This window comes from Callithrix jacchus, chromosome 10 (assembly GCF_049354715.1).
Source record: "Callithrix jacchus isolate 240 chromosome 10, calJac240_pri, whole genome shotgun sequence".
In the NCBI taxonomy this organism is placed as follows: Eukaryota; Metazoa; Chordata; class Mammalia; order Primates; family Cebidae; genus Callithrix; species Callithrix jacchus.
This window is the reverse complement of record NC_133511.1, coordinates 126,813,252-126,831,204: the sequence shown is the minus strand read 5'-3', so window position 1 is coordinate 126,831,204 and position 17,953 is coordinate 126,813,252.

Below are 17,953 nucleotides of genomic sequence, written 5' to 3'. Positions count from 1 at the left end.
TAGAAGTCTTCTTCACGGGGAATATGGGGGCTTCTTTAGCCAGACGGGGCAGGTGCAGCTTCCATCTGCTCGGCGGCTGCTGTTTGGGCCTCGTTGTGTCTGCAGTGTCCTGCTCCTCTCCTGCAGTTTCTGCTGCAGAATCTGCTCCCTTGCCAAGCTCTGGCTCTGAGCTTTCCAAGAAAGACCATGAGGACTGCCAGGATCCCGCGCCCTCAGACCCTGCAAGTCATACAGAGCATGTTTTTTGGACAAAGTAAATGAAATTAGAAATTAATAACAGAAAAACAACTGGAAAACCCCTGCATATTTAGGACACAGATACACTTTTAGGTAATGCGTAGGTCAGAGAAGAAATTGCAAGGGAAATTAGAAAGTATTTGGAATTGAATGAAGATTTAAAAACCGAGCATGCCAAAGATTGTGGAATGCCAGTTAAGCAGTACTTAGAGGGAGATCTACGTAACAGTAAAGGTCAGCAGTAGAAAAGTGGAAAGGTCTCAAATCCATGAGCCAAGTTTCTACTTTAAGAAACTAGAAAAAAGAAAAGCCAATTACATCCAAAGCCAAGGTGTGTGTGGACATAAACATACACAAATATATCAAGGAACAGAATGGAGAGTCCAGATCTAGACCAAAACACATGAAAAACTTTATTTATTTATTTTGAGACGAGTTTCGCTCTTGTTACCCAGGCTGGAGTGCAATGGCGCGATCTCGGCTCACCACAACCTCCACCTCCTAGGATCAGGCAATTCTCCTGCCTCAGCCTCCCGAGTAGCTGGGATTACAGGCACACGCCACCATGCCCAGCTAATTTTTTGTATTTTTAGTAGAGACGGGGTTTCACCATGTTGACCAGGATGGTCTCAATCTCTTGACCTCGTGATCCACCCGCCTCGGCCTCCCAAAGTGCTGGGATTACAGGCGTGAGCCACTGCACCTGACCTCTTTTTTTTTTTTTTTTTTCCGAGACAGAGTCTCCCTCTGTTGCCCAGGCTGCAATGCAGTGATGCAGTCTTGGCTCACTGCAACCTCTGCTTCCCAGGTTGAAGTGATTCTCCTGCCTCAGCCTCCTGAGTAGCTGGGATTACAGATGTGCCACCATGCCCAGCTAATTTTTGTATTTTTAGTAGAGATGGGGTTTCACCATGTTGACTAGGATGTCTCGATCTGTTGACCTCATGATCCACCCGCCTCAGCCTCCCAAAGTGCTGGGATTAGAGGCTTGAGCCACCGGCGCCCGGCCCGAGAACTTGTTTTAAACAGTTGACACTACCGCAGTTCTGTGGAGAAAGAATAGTCTTTTCATCAAATGGTGCTAGAACAATTGGATGGCTGTGTGCGAGCTAAAACGAAGCAAAGCAGAATGACCAAAAAGAAGTTAAATCCACATTCTGCGTCACATACAGAGATTAACTCAAATGGAACACAGACCGAAATATAAAACCTACAGCATAAAACTTCAAGGAGAAAACAGGAGGACATTTCTGTGACTTTGGGTTCGGAAAATATGGCTATGCTATGGCACTGCTCTGGTTTCAATGTATCCCCTGAAGTTCATGTGTTGGAGACTGGATCCCAGTGCAGCAGCACTGGGAAGTGGAGCCTAATGGGAGGTGTTGGGGTCATGGGGGCACCACCCTCATCAATAGATTAACACCAGTGTCATGGGAGTGGGCTTGTTATCAATTGGGTGAGTTTGTTATAAAAGAATGAGTTTAGCCCCTCTTGCTGTCTCTCTCTTTCCCTAGTTCTTCCTTTATGTTATAATGCAGCAAGAAGGTCCTCGCCAGATGCAGCTACCCAGTCTTGGACTTCCCAGCCTTCAGAACCATAGGAAACAATGTCTGCTTTTCATAAAGTACCCAGTGTCTGGTGTTCTAGTATAGCAGCACAAACAGGGTGCTTTCTGGTTTTTAAATTTTCATTCAATTCCAAATACTTTCTAATTTCCCTTGCAATTTCTTCTCTGACCTACGCATTACCTAAAAGTGTATCTGTGTCCTAAATATGCAGGGGTTTTCCAGTTGTTTTTCTGTTATTAATTTCTAATTTCATTTACTTTGTCCAAAAAACATGCTCTGTATGACTTGCAGGGTCTGAGGGCGCGGGACATCAGAAGCATGACCCATATGATGAAATAATTACTACATTGGACGCAGGCAGAATTTTACTGCCTTCTTGTTCAAAGACACAGTTCTGTGAAGAGAAAATAAAGATAAACCTCAGAAGGCGAGAAACGACGAGTCAAACATCTGATGAGGAGCCTGTATCCAGAATACATCAAGGACTCTTATTTCTCAAAAACAGGGAAACAAACAATCCAGGTTTCTAAATGGGTGAAAGGTTTGAGACAACTTTAACAAAGATATGTATGGCAGATAAGCCCATCGAAAGATGCTCAGTGTCGTTAGACATTGGGGAAATACACGCTAAAACCACGATGAGATATTACACCAGCAGAATTTTAGCCAGTAGAGCGACGAGAATTCCGAAGCCAGCACGCGGGGGAGAAACCGAAACTCCATTCGCTGCTCATGGACACGTAAAACGGAGCAACCACCTGGAAACCTGGTGGCACACGTCTCCCACATGATCCAGCCATCCCACCCCTGAGCACCTACCCAAGGGAAATGAAGCCATGTGTCGAGAAAATGTTTACAAAACAGCTTTGCTGATAATAGCTACAAACTGGAAGCAACTCAAATGACAGGTGATTTCCAAAAATCCGTTTCCAACTCAATTTCCAAAGACGCGGTTTATACCCAGCTCTGACGGCCTAAAGCACGCCGCCGGGATTATTAGCAAAAAAGCACGGCCACAGCCCCGGTGCCGCAGAAGCAGGACGAAGGTGGCTCTTCCTGTTGGCAGGAGGCCAGGAGGGCATTTTGGGATTTGATTCCTAACTGTTGTTCAGCATCCCAGAGGGATGTCTGGCCGAGGGGCAGTCGGTGCTTCTGGTTCCCAAGGGAGGGGTCCCAGGGGACAGGGTGCAGCCACATCTGTGCTCATCGTCTGTGTGACTGTCCCAGAGGCCGCCTCCTGCTTTGTCCAGATGGCACCGCCAGCCATTTGCTGACTCACATTCCTGTCCTTGGATTTATTGACATAAGGTGTACAAAGCCCTGCTTAGGCGGGTCAGGGAGGCTCCGTGGCAGGTCACTGCAGCCCTGCTTCCCTCCAGGGGCTAATGACACAGGGGCCACATGCACCAGGCCTGGGCCTCCGCAGACCTCTACTCAAAGCCTTTCTTCCCTGCAGAACCTGGGGCATGGCTGACAGAAAGTCACCTGGACAGGGAGCCCCCAGGCAGGAGGAACTGGACACTCACTCTGCCTCCCACTCCAGGTCCAGCCCCCGACTCCCCACCCTGTTTCTCTGCCACAGGAGACCAACTGGTCCCCCAGCTTCCAGGCTTTGGAGTTCCCACTGAGAGCGTCCAGTGGTGGTTAATAACAGATCAGAGCTGGGAAGGAGAGAGGGGCTGACTTTCTTCCCACCGGACTGCAGGGGGCAGGAGGTTCCTCCTCTACGAGCAGCCACGGCGGCTCCCGTCCAGCTCCATGGCCAGGCCCCTCTCTTGCCGAGTTCTGTAACTGCCTCCTTCTAGCCTCAGACAGTAACAAGGGGCTTCACCCTTTCCTGGCTTCCTGACCTCACCCAGCCCCCAGGGTGGGTCATCTGCTTCCTGGGGGCCCTTGACGGATGCATGTGTCAGGAACTGATGACCACAGCGATGGCTATAACAGTCACCCCTGCCTACCACGCACAGGAACACTTCGCCACACTCACTCCTGGGGACAAGGTTCTGGGACAGGCCCTCTTATCAGCCCCCACTTTACAGAGGTGGAAACTGAGGCACGAGGGTGCTGGATGGCAGAGCTAGTAGTCAAGGCCACCAGCTCCAGGAGGAAGCTGGAGCAACCCAGGAGTGTTCTCTGGAATCCACCTGGTCTTGCAGGGGATGTGGGGATGACCTCAGGAGCTCTGGCAGGGAAGCTGGTGGGGCCCACCGACCCTGGGACCAGCGCTGCGGGGTGAGACGGTGGTGCTGCCCGCTTGCTCCTTTGGGCTTCGGACACTCGATGAATTCCTGCACAGACACCGCGACCCTCTTCTCCAGCCAGGCCGGGGGGCGGCTCACAGACTTGTGAGCTGTGACGAGACTTGCCTGCTGTGACGGTGTCGTCCCTGACGTGTGACCTCGGTGGCCTGCGCACTGCCCCAGACTGACCCGTGTTTGGGCGGTAGGTACATTACTCTCCATTTCCTTTTTATTCAAAGAGAAGATTAAAAAGGAAAGTTGGTGAACCCCTGGGGTAATCGAAGGCAAGCTAAAAATACCCTCAATAAATAAACAAACCAGCTCAGTGATCCAAAGCCCATGAGACAGCAGTTCCGGGTGTGCAAAGGCCATGGTTTATGGCTGTGGGCTTGACTACATGGAGAATGCCATGCCGGAGATACAGGTACGCCGGGCAAAATGACCCGGGTCAACTCATTCACCTCCTCGGCGGCTTCACCTTCCGCGGCTGGAATGCCTTCGCATGCCTTCCTGGAAAGTGCCCTGTGGCCCCGTGACCCAGGCGGGGCCACCTTGAGTTGGGCACAAATTCAAGATGATGACTCTGGGAGCCCATTGGCTGGAGGCAGAGGGATGAGGACACGTTCTGCCCGGGAGGTTTATTGTCCAGACTGAGAACCATTCCGGGCGGTTATGAGGTGATTGCCCTCAGGTGTGTTATCAGCGTGAACTCGGGGCAGAGCGATATGGGTGCCAAGGAGCTGATGCCGCTTCACAGGGAGGGCCCTCCTGCCCTTTTGCCCACAGTGGGGCTTGGGGCCGTGGGTGCAGGAATGGAGGAGAATGTAGGGGACACCTGGTCCAGTCTTTAGTATCAGGTTTTTAACCCCCAGCAAATGTCTTGGTTACTATTTCAGCAGGTGGGGCTCCAACTCACCTGGGGAAGATGGTTCAGCCTTTCAGAGCCTTGGTTTGCATAAAGTAGGAGCTGTGACAGAGCCCCCTTTGTGGGGCTGTTGAGAAGATTCCAGAAGGTTTCACAGAATGAAGTGCTTAGCACAGAGCTGGCCCGGCGTAGATGGTTGGTCACTGCTGCTTTCCCTTCTTATTAGCGTGGCTGTTGTGCTGATTTTGGAGACGAGATTCTACAGGAGGAAATCCGGTTGGAACACAAAGATATCTGCCCCGTGGCTTCCCCAGGGGATCCCAGCACAGTCCCGTTCGGCCACATTTCTGGAACTTTCCCTCTCATCAGCCTACAGAATGAGCTGGAGCTGCTTCTCGCTGGCAGTGAGGAAAGCTCCTTTCTGGGGGACCCCGGCTCCCAGGAGTGGAGCTTAGAGGCTGCCAGGCCTGAGGAGAAGGAAATGATGCAGGGGTGCCAGGAGGGGCTGGGCCCTCTCAGGACAGGCCTCTTGGAAATAGGGGTTTGGCACCCAGGAAGCAGACATGGCCCATGCCCATTGTGGGCGAGGCTGCACTGGCTGCCTGCCTTCTGCCAGCATCCCTTGGCAGGCAGGCCAGGGTCGGCAGGGGCCTTTTGGGACTCTGCTGGGGGAGGTTTGGAGGTAGGGCTCTGAGGCCCCTAAAATTGGCTCTGAACATCCTCAGACAAGGGACAGCTCCAGCAGAGGCCGGGGTCTGGGGTCAGGCAAAGGCAGAGGACTGCAACGCCATGGCCCTCATCTCATAGACACGGGTAAGAACAGGGTCCCACCCTGGGTAGCTCAGCTGGGTTCTGGCAGTGATGGCTTCAGAACCTGGGCCCCCCCACCCCTGAGTTTCCAAAAGGAAATCTCCGCATTATGTCCCTCCTTAGATCCATGAAGGGTATTTATCAATGGCAGAGGATGACGCCCTGCAGCTGTGTCTGCGGCTGGTGAGCCAGCTCCATCCCAGCCTCAGCGGGAAGAAACTTTTCTCCAAGGGTCTCAAGGCTCACATTAGCGCTCGATTGGCAATTAGCAAATGTCACCCCTCCTCCCTGAGCGACAGTTGTTCCAGATGTCAGATTCCTGCCAATCTCCACGTCTTGTTCTAAAACCTCTTTCCAGGGGTTCTCAAGGGAAATTAGCATGATGCCGGCCCGAAGAAAACCCCTCGGAGTTTGAGAATGGCGAGTCCTCCTGGGGAGGGAATTTAGCCGCAGGTTCCTACTGACAGTGAAAGATTAATTGGCGCGGACTGAATTATGGAAATGCGTGAGACTGTTCCTGCCAGCCACGCCTTGGAAACCGCAGCCCGCCACTGCGGCCCCATGGCACACAGATCCGTGGAGGGCAGTGGAAGCCCCAGCCTCCTCCTTTTGTCCTCTCCAAGGGGCCCCTTCCCAAAGTTAAGTGTTAAGTGTGTTTAGAAGGGGGCAGAGGGTGGAACAGCTCTGCAAAGCCAGCATCACCTCTAGCACTATCAGTGAGTCAGCGGTTACTGCGGACCAGGCACTTCCCATGGATTCTATTTCCTTCATTTCCTACCACAACTCGGAGAGGAATTCTATTGTTCCCATTTCGCACACGAGGACCCTGAGAGGGAGTGCTAGTTGCTTCGGGTGACCCATTCAGGGAGTGCAGAACCGGAGCCTGGCCCGGCGGCCTGTCTCTGAGCTGGCTCCCTACCAGTGCCCTCTCAGGAGAGTGATCTGAACCGGCAGGCGGAGAGAAACGCCGTGCCTCAATTTCCACCAGGAAAGGGTCTTGGTTTTCTGTTCACTAAATGATTACGATTCCTTGTCCCTGCGGGCTGAGGGGTGGAGAGGGGGCTGAGGACCAGGTGGGGAACACAGTCCATGCCTCAGAACTGAGGCTTTCATGGGGGAAAGGGGTGCCCAGGGGAGGTGAGGGGTGCTGGGTGCTGACCAGAGTTCTGGGGCACTGCCCAGATCCCTGCACTCTTGTTAAGAGGAAGATGAGGGGTCAGGAGGCCCAAGCAGGGCCTGCGATCTCACGCCCCTCCCAAGCTTCCAGCAAGGGGGACCCCAGTGTCGAATTCCTAGTGTGTCTCTAAACCAGCTGGGCAGAGATGCCAGGGAAGCTTAGCTTTTCCATTTGATAGAAGGGGCAGCTCAGCCTATTCATGGATGCCCCAGGCTAGGGGACATGGCTCTGGACACAGGCGGGTCCAAGCTCTTGGACATCAGTGTAATGACCTCATTTCATGAACGGGCTGAAGAAAGTCCAGGGACAGGAGGAGGCTCCCAGAATCTCCAGCAGAGCCAGACTCAGGGCCCCGGTGATCCCTGGCTGGCCAGGATCCAGCACAGGGTTCACGTGGGTGGGGAGAGCTACTGGTCCACAGCATCCTTACCTCCCCCGAATAAAAGGGTGGCTTCAGTACTGCCTGGGAGTTACAGTTGGCTCAGCCCACCTTGGAAGCCAGGTTCTAGGAAAAACCCTCCCCTAAGGAAGGAGGGTGCCGCCGGCCTGCAGCCTGGTCCCACTGCTACCACAAGGTGGTGCTGTTTCGCAGGGATTTTGTTTCTCTTTTTGCAACCTGAGTGCACTGACCCCGGAGGCCTTTGCCACCTTAGATGTTCCTGGGTTTATGGCACTGAAGGTAATTCTGTCGTCCTGGTGCAGAGGGCAGAAGACGCCTTCCTGCAGGGTGCATGCACATTTGTGATCATGCGTGACCACGCGTGATCCTGTGTGCACGTGCATGTGTGTGCCTATGTACCCGTGTGCATCTTCGTATGCATGGCATATGCCCTTGTTTTGTGCATGTCTTTGCCCTGTGTGCACACGTGCTCATGTATGTGCATGTGCATACACGTGAGTGTGTGCGGTATATGCTCCTATGTGTGAAGTATGCCTGTGTGCAGCAGTGTGCACATTCCTATGCATGGTGTATGCTCATGTGTGAGCCGTGCTCATGTGTGCATGTGTGCCTGTGTGTCAGTAGGTATTGTGTGCATGTGTGTTTGTCTGCATGGTACATGTGTGTGCCAGTGTGTGCATGTGCGTATTTTGGCCCATGTGAGGACGTGTGCAGAGAGGTACACATGTATGCCTGTTTGTATTCATGGTGTGCACATATGTCTGTGCTTGTGTCTGCTGGACAGCAAGAAGCAGCAAGACCTGTATCCTCTCCTCAATGGCCCTTCCCTTCCTCTCTTTTATTGGCTAATGTGGCTGGGAGCCTGCATTGGCAGGAGAAAGCTGGGCCTGGCTGGGGGCTCCTCCTGGCTCTGCTCCATGCCACCCTGTGGCCACTCACACCCGCTGCCTGAGCACTGCCTGCTGTCTGTCTTCCTTACTGTACTCTGAGCTCCTTGAGGCCAGGTCTGGATGGCACTCAACCAGGGCTCCCCAGGTTTGGGCACGTGACCTGGCCTAGAATAAGAAGTTCCCTAGAGACCAGTCGATGCTGAATGCGGAGGGTGCTTCGTATCAGCCAGGTCCCCTTGTCAGCAGTCTCTGAAAGTCCATTCAACTCGACAGTCCCCTGAGTGATCCTCCCACCTCTATAATTACTCCATCTTGTGATGGAGAAACAGAGGCGCAGAAGTTAAGTGACTCACCCAAAACCACCGGTCTGAAGCGGCAGAGCCAGCACCCAGCACAGCTTTGAACTGACGTTTGTGGGTTAAGATGAATACATTATTCCATTGGTCTGATTAGAATATAGACATTTAGCAGGAGGTGCTTTACCTGCATTTTGTTACCAAAGGGAGCATAACCCTCCGTGCCCAGAGTCGGAGGCCATAGGCAACCCTGCTCAAATGCCTCTTCCTCCAGGAAGCCACCCTGACCTCTCTCAGGGAAAATTTCCGCTTCTCCGTGTTCCTGCAGACTTCAGGTTCCACTTGAAGGTCGTAAGGTGCACCAATTCTTTCCAGGCCTGTGAGCAGGAAGACGGGTTTTGGGAGCCGCTGAGGATCCAAAGAAACCTGTTCAGAGCTCGAGGTGCTGGAATCAGGCAGGTGTGCACAAAAAGCACCCCAGTTTCAGAGGGTTCACTGACAATGTAGCTCAATGCTGGGCCTCGGTTGGAGCCCTGAAATGGTAGGGACGCCTGCCCAACTTGAAACCCAGCTGGCGCCGGCCAGTGGAGCCCCTGTCTCCGAGAGCAGAGCGAGGCATTGCAGTCTTCTGCTTCAGCCATTTCACAAATACTCTTGTGTGCCCATCGTGGGCCAAGCTTTGGGCAGCAGTGAGCAAATGAGGCAGAAATCCTTGTCCTGGGGTTAGCCTGGCTCCCAGGAAGTGGCTTGCTGGGCTCCTGGAAGCCACATCCCTTGGAGAGGGGGAGCAGCTGCCCTGCCTTTCCAGGTCCCTGCCGTTCCTTGTGTGTGTCCTAAGCCAGGGGGTGGCAAGTCTTGTGTCTGCGAAAGGGAAACGCTGTGCCTGGGTGCCCCAGGAGCCCCCAGCCTGTGAGCCACCAAGGGACCGAGTGCCCTCCTCCCTGCGGTGCCTGAGACAGCTGTGCATGCCCTCCAGCATCTGGAGTGGCCAGAAAGGACTGCAGCACCCACAGCTGTGCCAAATGTGTGTTCGCTGCTCTTCTTGATGGGTTGTTTATCAACAGATTAATGGACCCACGTGACCAGGTAGTTGTTCTGTTCCCCCTGGAAAAGCTGTCCTTGGCTAAATTCCAGGTGTGGACTGCAGGCAGGACCCTCCTTTTGTGGGGTGATGGGGTCTGACCCCCAGGTCTCATGCTCTGCCTGCTGAGTATAGTGGTGTGATCACGGCTCACTGCAGCCTTGACCTGGGCTTAAGTAATCCTCCCACCTCAGCCTCCCAAGTAACTGAGACCACAGGCAGAGGCCACCACACCCAGCTAATTTTAATTTTTTAGTAGAGATGGGGTTTCGCCATGTTGCCCAGGCTGGTCTCAAACTCCTGAGCTCAAATGATTCACCTTCCTCAGCCTCCCAAAGTGCTGGGATTACAGGCGTGAACCACAACCCAGCGAATGTGATTGAATCTTGACTTTAGACCCTGGATAGTATCCCCAGATCCCCAGGCAAATTGCCAACAGTGGAGCCTCCTGCAAGTTGGGGGCAGGTAACTCCAGGAACCCACAGCCATCTAGGGATAGCCCTGCCTCCAGGACTCAGTTTACCCACTTATAAAATAAGACCTGTAATTGGTATAACAATCCCCACGCTGTACACAGACTATAAAATCAGGGGGTCTAAGGGGACAGAGTCATGGCCCTGTTTTCCTGGCCTAAACGGGATGACTGCAGGTCGAACACGGTCACAACATGATTAAGGAGAGGAGAACTTGCCAGAGGAGACAGGCACATCCAATCCTGTGTTTCGAAAAAGAAAAAGAAAAAAAGAAAAACAAACTTCCCCCAGGAACTTAACAGGCAAAGTCCTCTGGAACCCCACCCTGCACCTCGACGCCCCCCTTTGTAGCTGGCTGCTGCCCTTCGCCGGCTCCTCTGTGTCACCCTCCCCTCCTGATCACCCTTCGTCTCCCCCCTCTGCAAGGTCCCCTATAGGACGTCTTCCCACCGCGTGGCCCTGCCCATCCCTGCCCCAGAGAGCCCTCCCCGCTGTGTCCTCATTCCTACAGATCTGATGCTTGTGTGTTTTCTCTTTGGGGATAAAAGTCGCCTGTCTAGGGTGTACTCAGGACATGGTAGACAGTGCTTCATACATGTTTGTTGACTGAATGATGAAGTCTGGGTTTGGAAACGTGTCTCATAACCCAGAATATTCTATACCCACAAGCAGACCGGGCTTGTGAGCAGAGGCGTTGCTAACTCAGCAGCTGCTGCTGTCCCAGTTGGGTGTTTGGGGACAGGAGTCCATCGTAATGGGGTCTATTTGTCGACAGCAAAGAAGGCTGCACAGTCATGTTCAGTGACTGCTCCAGGCCTTGGAATGTCCCCGTTGGTATAAATTAATGGTTTGGAGATCCCGAGTGCTGTGAGGTCTGCCTTTGCGTGTAAGGAAAGAGACGGGCGAAACTGAGATGGCTTCTGACTCTGGACTTGGAGGCATTAATTACTTAAATGAATAAGTATTAAATCAAAGGCCTTGCTTCAAAAATTAAACTCAGATTAGGTCCTTGCTCTACTTCCTGTAAAATCAAAAACATTTGCTTGAAGAATGGACGGCCGGGGTGGGGTGGGGGCAGCGCCGAGAAGAAAGACCTCGGTGACTGGCTGTGTCCCCAGCTGTGCGGCTGTAGGTGCCTCCCGGGGAGGGGACGGCTGGTCCCCGTGGCCCTAAATGAAAAGTCCCGGCTCTGGCCACACCAGTGCGCTGCAGTGATCTCTCACCCCTGTGCTCCTGCGCAGCCAAGCCCGGAGGTGGGGGTAACCGGAACACCAGCGAGCAGGGACCCCGGTTAGTGGTGTCCAGGAGACCAGGGTAGAGACTCTCAAGCCAGAGGACTTGGAGCAAAAGCAGCAAAGGCTGGTGAGGAGATCATGAGAAGACCAGGGATGCCGCCTGGGTCTGAGCAGGGGCCTCGAGGGAGCGTTTGGAGGGAACCTTAGACCCAGAGCCAGGGGTCCCCGTAATTCTCTTATCTTAATCAGACTCGCTCTGTTCACAGTCCCCTGTGACATTTCCAAGTGCTGGTCTACTCTTGCTTCCTATTCTAAATATTTCCTCCTTCAGCACAAAGGTTCAAACTCCTCTGTGAACTTCAAAATCCCTGTGGAGTCACCCCCAGGCAAGCTGGTCTCCTAAAAAATGTGCAGTTGGGCCTCTGCTGTCCGTTCACGTGTCACTTACTCTTCAGCTGTCTCTGATTTCTTCTCCACCTTCCTTATTCCCTCCTGCACAGACGCAGTCGGTCACCCCTTCCGTGGGGAGCCAGGAGTTCTTCCGATACCTCCTGGATAACAGCAGCCAAGGGTGGTTACTGTTCCACTCATGGCCCTGCGCTGGTGCAGGCAGGCTGGCGACGGCCGTGTGGCATGTGCAGCCTACAGTCAATGCCCTGCATTCGCTCAGGCCACCCGCTCCAGTTTCAGATGTGACTGAACTCAGAGCCACAGAGAAAGGAAGCCACAGGCCTCCGGCCACGTAGCAAGTGCTGGCCAAGCTGGACTCAGGCCCTGGCCCCTGGCTCTCTGAAGGACCGGCCTTGTCTTGTCCTGTTCCCTCTGTTTCTGCACCTGGAATGGGGGCAGTGACGTGCTTCTCTGTCTCCAGGCTCCTTCCCCTCCGGTGGAAGCACGGCATGCTGGCCTGTGCCACTCCCTCCCTTGACCAAGTCCCAGGGCCCCATGGGTGGCTGCATCCCTGCCAGCTCCCTGCTCCTGTGTCTGGCCTGAGCTTGGCACTCGGCATTACTGGAAAGGAGCTGGGCTGCCTGGGCTTCCTTTCTTGGGCTTCCCTGGCTGGAGGCAGCTGTTGTCCCCCACCGTGGGTACACCAAGTCCCTGCCTCAGAGCCCCTCAGATGCCAAGGCCTTTCCCCAAAATGCAGCAGAATGCCAGTCCCTCTCGTGGCCGTGTGCCCTCTGAGCTGGCTCCGCAGTGGCGGGATGGACTGGTTACCACAGCACATGGGCACAGATTATTTCAGGCCACCAAGGATCCCACAGAGCCCACACCCAGCATCCCGTGGTGGCTGGAATTCCATACTGGGTCCACAGGTGAGTCTGCCCTGAGACAGCTGGCCTGGGGGACCAGCCGGGGCAGTGCAGTTCACGGGGCGGTGTGAGCTCATATTTCAACCCAGGTCAGTCAGCAACCAAGGCTCATGCTCGTCAGGTCTTTGTGGCACACCTTAAAAATGGGCACACGTGGACGGGCCACTAAAGGTGCCACCAAAGGTGCCACTAGTTAAACTAAATGGCTCCGTATGGAGTTCAGGAACTGCCTGATCCAGGAGTACAGGAGTGTGGTCCAGTGACCGCCGGCATCCCCAGTGCTTCTGACTGGGTCTGGCACATAGTGCCCAGTGCCGTGGCTCAGTGGACAGAGGGGTCTCTAGCCCAGTCATGTGTGCGGCAGGGGTGGAATGTCTTTGAAGACACACATGAGTCAGGAAGGGGAAGGGGGACCCCCAAAGCCCATCCCACACGGGGGTCTGAGGTCAATATGAGGTTCCAAAGTACCCAGCAGAGGGGGCTGTGGGTGGGCGCCGGTTTGCAGGATTCCCGAGCAGAGGCCTGTGGTACAGAGGTCTTCGTGTGAGAGGGCAGACAGGCAGCTGGCAGGCACTTGGGGAAGCCAGCATGGCTGTCTCCTCCTGCCCTGTCCCCAGCAGCCTCCTGGCCAGGGGTTGCTCTGATAGGCTCGGAGGGGTGGGTGGCAGGCACAGGCCAGGCCAGGCCAGCACCGACAGCTATGATCACGTGCACCTGAGAAGAACTTCCGGCACCCAATCCTTCAGCAGGGCTGTGAGGTGAGTGCTGGTGAACAGGGCGAGGCCCAGAAAAGGGCCTTGGAGAGGAGCTGAGAGGCCTGACCGCACCTGGCCACTCAGACGCTGAGCCCTGAGCAGGCTTGGTCCTGTGTCCCAGGCCACACTGCCTGTGTCCAGTGGTAGAGTGAAGCCAGTGCACTTTCCAGAGCCCTGTGCCACTAACCTGCTCAACCAAGCAGGGGCAGCTCTGGCCTGGAGGTGGCGTGGGCCCTGAGGCCTCTTCTCCTGGGGCACCCAGGCTCTGCCCCAGAAAGCTGGCTCCAGGGAAATTCTATTTAGAATAAAGAACATGCTCACGTGCGTCAGCATCTTCCCATCTCATCAGGTGAACAGAGTCCAGCGTTTCCCACGCACGTGACCCATGGTCACCCATGGTGGCAGGGGATCTTCCCCGTCCATCCCCCCAGCCTAGGAACCAGCCTTGGTCCCAGGAGGCCTGGATCACTTGTCTGCGCCTCTCAGCTTCTGGGTGGTGGTGTGGGTTTGAGTGGGACATGGGGCTCAGGCTGCACTGGTGCCCCCCACAGCCAAGAGGGGCAGGGCCAGCGGCACCCAGACAGGGCAGGGCAGCAGCTCCTGATGGCACTCAGGTAGGGGGCCTGGTGGCCACAGAGTGTGGTCAGGACACCAGGCCAAGAGCAGCCCACAGGGAGCTGGCATCAGGGTGGCCTTCCCTGAAAACCCCGAATGCCAGCCCTCTGTCATCACCCTGGGACCCTGACATACATACAGCCTGGGAGAGTGTCTGAGCACTTTCAAATCCTGAACCCCTGTCAATCCAGCGAGGTAAGCAGGGATATGTCATTGCCCCACTGGACAGAGCAGGGAAGGGCAGTGCCGGGTCCAGGTCGGGCTGGTGGGACACCTCCCAGGCAGAGCCTCTTGGCCGGTTCTCCTGACATGCAGCGCAGCTGGGAACAGAAGGTGACAGCATCCTGCCTCTCACTTTACTTTGCTGCTGAGCTGTGCCTGGGGTCCCCTCATCCAATTCTTAGAGGGATATTTACTGATGGCCTACTGTGTGCCTCACAGAGCTCACCGACCAGAAACATAAGTAAATACACACCTGAGAAAGAGGGAGGCAGCAAAGCGGGGGCACCCAGGCAGTGGCTGGGGGTCTCCTGGACTGGGGGCCAGAGCAGGCCGGGGGCTGTCTGGCCTGAACCCGGCTGAGGGCCAGGCCCACACTACAGCGCCTGCATGGAGCAGGAGGCCATCAGTTCCCGAGGACAACTGCGGAGGAGGCAGGAGCCCCACCAGATGGGCGGCCTGGAGGCTGGCAGGGCCGTCATTTCTGGTCAAACCACCCAGTGTGGCCCACCCGCTCTCTGCAGGAGCCAGGAGGTGGATGGGAATTCCTCAAGACCGAGAAGGAGCAGGTTTGATGAGAAGAAGGTGGGGAAAGACCCAGGGCCCCCAGCTTCTATCCCCAGTGATTGGAGCCTCAACTTCCCAACTGTGAAGTGAGGAAGAGCTGGCCCTGCCCACCCCCTCACGGAATCTGTGCTGGGTGGATGCCCAGGAAGAGTCTTGGCCAGCCCTGCTGCCACTGGGCAGAGTGTCTTCCAGGGGCAGGAACCAGGTACTGGACCTGACCTTCCCCACCAGCTGCCCGAGAGTCTGTGTGCCTGAATAAGGGACTGGGGCTGATGGGCAGCCACTGCCCCCCTGAGCATGGACAGCTGACCCTAGGCAGGGCCACCCTTGACCCTGGCAAGGGGCCCAGCATCCTCCACTCCTTTCTTTTCTTAAGGCTTCCAAAAAGGCCTTGAGATGCATAGAGCTCATTTGCCATTTTTAAAAAACAAACATTTTAGTCACTTTGAAAGCCTCTTTTTTTTTTTTCTCAAAGCCTTGCGCTCCAGGAAAGTGCAATGGACTGGCATGGCAGATGCTCGTCTCTGTGCCCAGGAAGGGGCCAGGCCTGGGGCAGCCCAGCCTCCCTGCTCTCCAAAGAGGCCTGGCCAGCAGTGGGGGCAGCGGCCCAGGGAGGCGCGGTGCCCAGCAGGCCCTGGGAGGAGGGGGCTTGTAAAAGAAACCTTCCGGGCCCCTTCTTGGGCCTGGGTCTCTGCAGGACACCGTGCCTGGATGAACTGTGGAGATTCCAATGCCCCTCCCCCCGCTGGAAAAGGTCTCACCATTTGGCCCATCAAAGCCATTTTGTCCCTAGTCAGGCCCAATTCACACCTGGTTGCAGGTCAGTGAACAGGCCAAGAGGAGCTGAGATGCATTTATGATGTGGGCGGGGGCGGCAGCGCAGCCTGAGGTCCTGGCCCCAGGAAGCTGGAGCCTGCAGACCTGGCACCTTTCGGAGCTGCTGCTGGGCTCTTTCTCCCCCTGCAGGTCCCACCCCACCTCCCCCTGGGCCAGCAGGATGGTGGAACCTCAGAGCCAGACCCCAGAATGCAGTTATGGTCACAGGTCTGGGATGTGGCCACAGGTGGGCATGCCAGGCCCTGTTCCCTGCAAGAAGCGGCAGCAGCTGGGGATGCATGGAGGCCTCCTGCCCCAGGGTCGCTGCGGCCACTCTGGCCCTAGCCCAGCCAGTTTCCACAGGGCAGCCAGACTGGTCTTTGCAAACGTGTATGGGATCACCAGACCCTCAGCTTACAGCCTTCCGGAGCCTTCCACTGGGCTCTGGCTGCACCGACACTGTGGCCTCTTCCCTGAGGTCCCCTCCCCCAGCTCCCAAGGCCCTGCTCAACCTCCTCCAGTCATGCCTGGACACCCCCCTCCGCTGACAGCAGTGCAATTAGCACCTCCCAGGTAGGTCTTCCCGGTCTTCCTGACCCCCTTCGTTCCCCAGGTGCCTCTCCTCAGCCTGACACCGCTTTACAGACGTGACGACTGGATGAACATCTGTCTTCCCTGCTGAACTCTGGGCTCCCTGGGGGAGAGGCCCTGTGAATGTTTGCTCACCCCTGCACCCCCAACCCCACAGCACAGGCAGGTGTGTGGTTGGAAGGAGGATGGGGCAGGGTGTTTGCAAGTGTCCTGGTCAACTCTGCCTGTGTGGCTGAGGCTGTGGTCTTCTGTGCTCAGACAGGCTGAGGATGCCCAGTGGAGACCTGTGTGGAGAGGACCCAGCCTCTCCAGATGTGCCTGGGCTGGGGCCGCTGCGGCCCCTGGTGACTCCTTGGGCAGAGCCCTGGGGTTTCCAGCTTGAAACCTCCTCCAGCCCTTCCTCCACTGGCGGGTACCTGCCCAGGCAGAGACAAACATGGAGGCTTTGCATTTTGCCCAGCACCTCAAAGGCCCACGAGGGGATTGGGGCTCGGAGAGGGGACTCGTGGTGGAGGGCACAGCTCTGGGCTGTCTGAGGCCTGCACAGGCAGGATGAGGCCCATTGTGTGTTTCCTGTGGCTGCTATAATAAATGATCCCAAACGGACTGGCTGAAGACAGCACAAGTGTCTCCTCCTGCTGTGGGGATCGGAAGTTTTCAATGGGCTCAGTGTCGGTAGGGCTGGGTCCTCCTGCTGTGTCGGGCCCTGGGTCCTCCTGCTTCCGTGTCGGGCCCTGGGTGTCGGGCCCTGGGTCCTCCTCCTGCTTCCGTGTCGGGCCCTGGGTGTCGGGCCCTGGGTCCTCCTCCTGCTTCCGTGTCGGGCCCTGGGTGTCGGGCCCTGGGTCCTCCTCCTGCTTCCGTGTCGGGCCCTGGGTGTCGGGCCCTGGGTCCTCCTCCTGCTGTGTCGGGCCCTGGCTGCCCTCTTGCCGGCAGCAGTTCCCTGGTCCCCAGAACAGCCCTCTCAGGCAGGTGTCAGTATCATCCCTGTTGCACAGGTGAGAATTGTAACCAAACCCAGGGCAGCCGGGGCTTCGGTCTGGCCAAGGGAGTGGGGAACATCTGACCCCACAACCCACATACCACTGTGGCCAAACCCTGCAGCCTCTATGCTTGGTTTTACCTTAGGTTAAAAAAAAAAAAATGGCATACGCTGTACAGACAGAGAAGTGTGCAGCTTTTGCTCGGATAAGCCCACCCAACAGCGTTCTGGCCAGTAACTCACCAAGCTACTCACAGGCCATCGTTAGGGATCAAGACACAAACACGGGCGCGGCTCACACCTGTAATTCCAGCACTCTGGGCGGCTGAGGTGAGCGGATCACTTGAGGTCAGGAGTTCGAGACCAGCCTGGCCAATGTGGTGAAACCCTGTCTCTACTGAAAATACAAAAAGTAGCTGAGCATGATGGCAGGTGCCTGTAGTCCCAGCTACTCAGGAGGCTGAGGCAGGAGAATCACTTGAACCTGGGAGATGGAGGTTGCAGTGAGCCAAGATTGCACCATTGCACTCCAGCTTGGGCAAAAAGGGAGAAAATCCATCTCGAAAAAAAAAAAAAAGACACAGACATCATCAGCACCCAGACACCCTATCACCACCCAGCAGCTTCCCCCAGAGCTAACCAAGATCCTGCTCTGATACCCTCCAAGGCTCGCCTGTTTCTGTGCTTCATGCATGGGAACTGCTTGTCTGACTCTCATGTCGGGCTCCATTCACCCAGCGTGTGTCGGATGCAGCCCTGTTCTCGGGTGCGGTGCAGGCAGACCCCGTCGTCTCCTTACCTGTTCAACCATCCAAGGTATCCATGT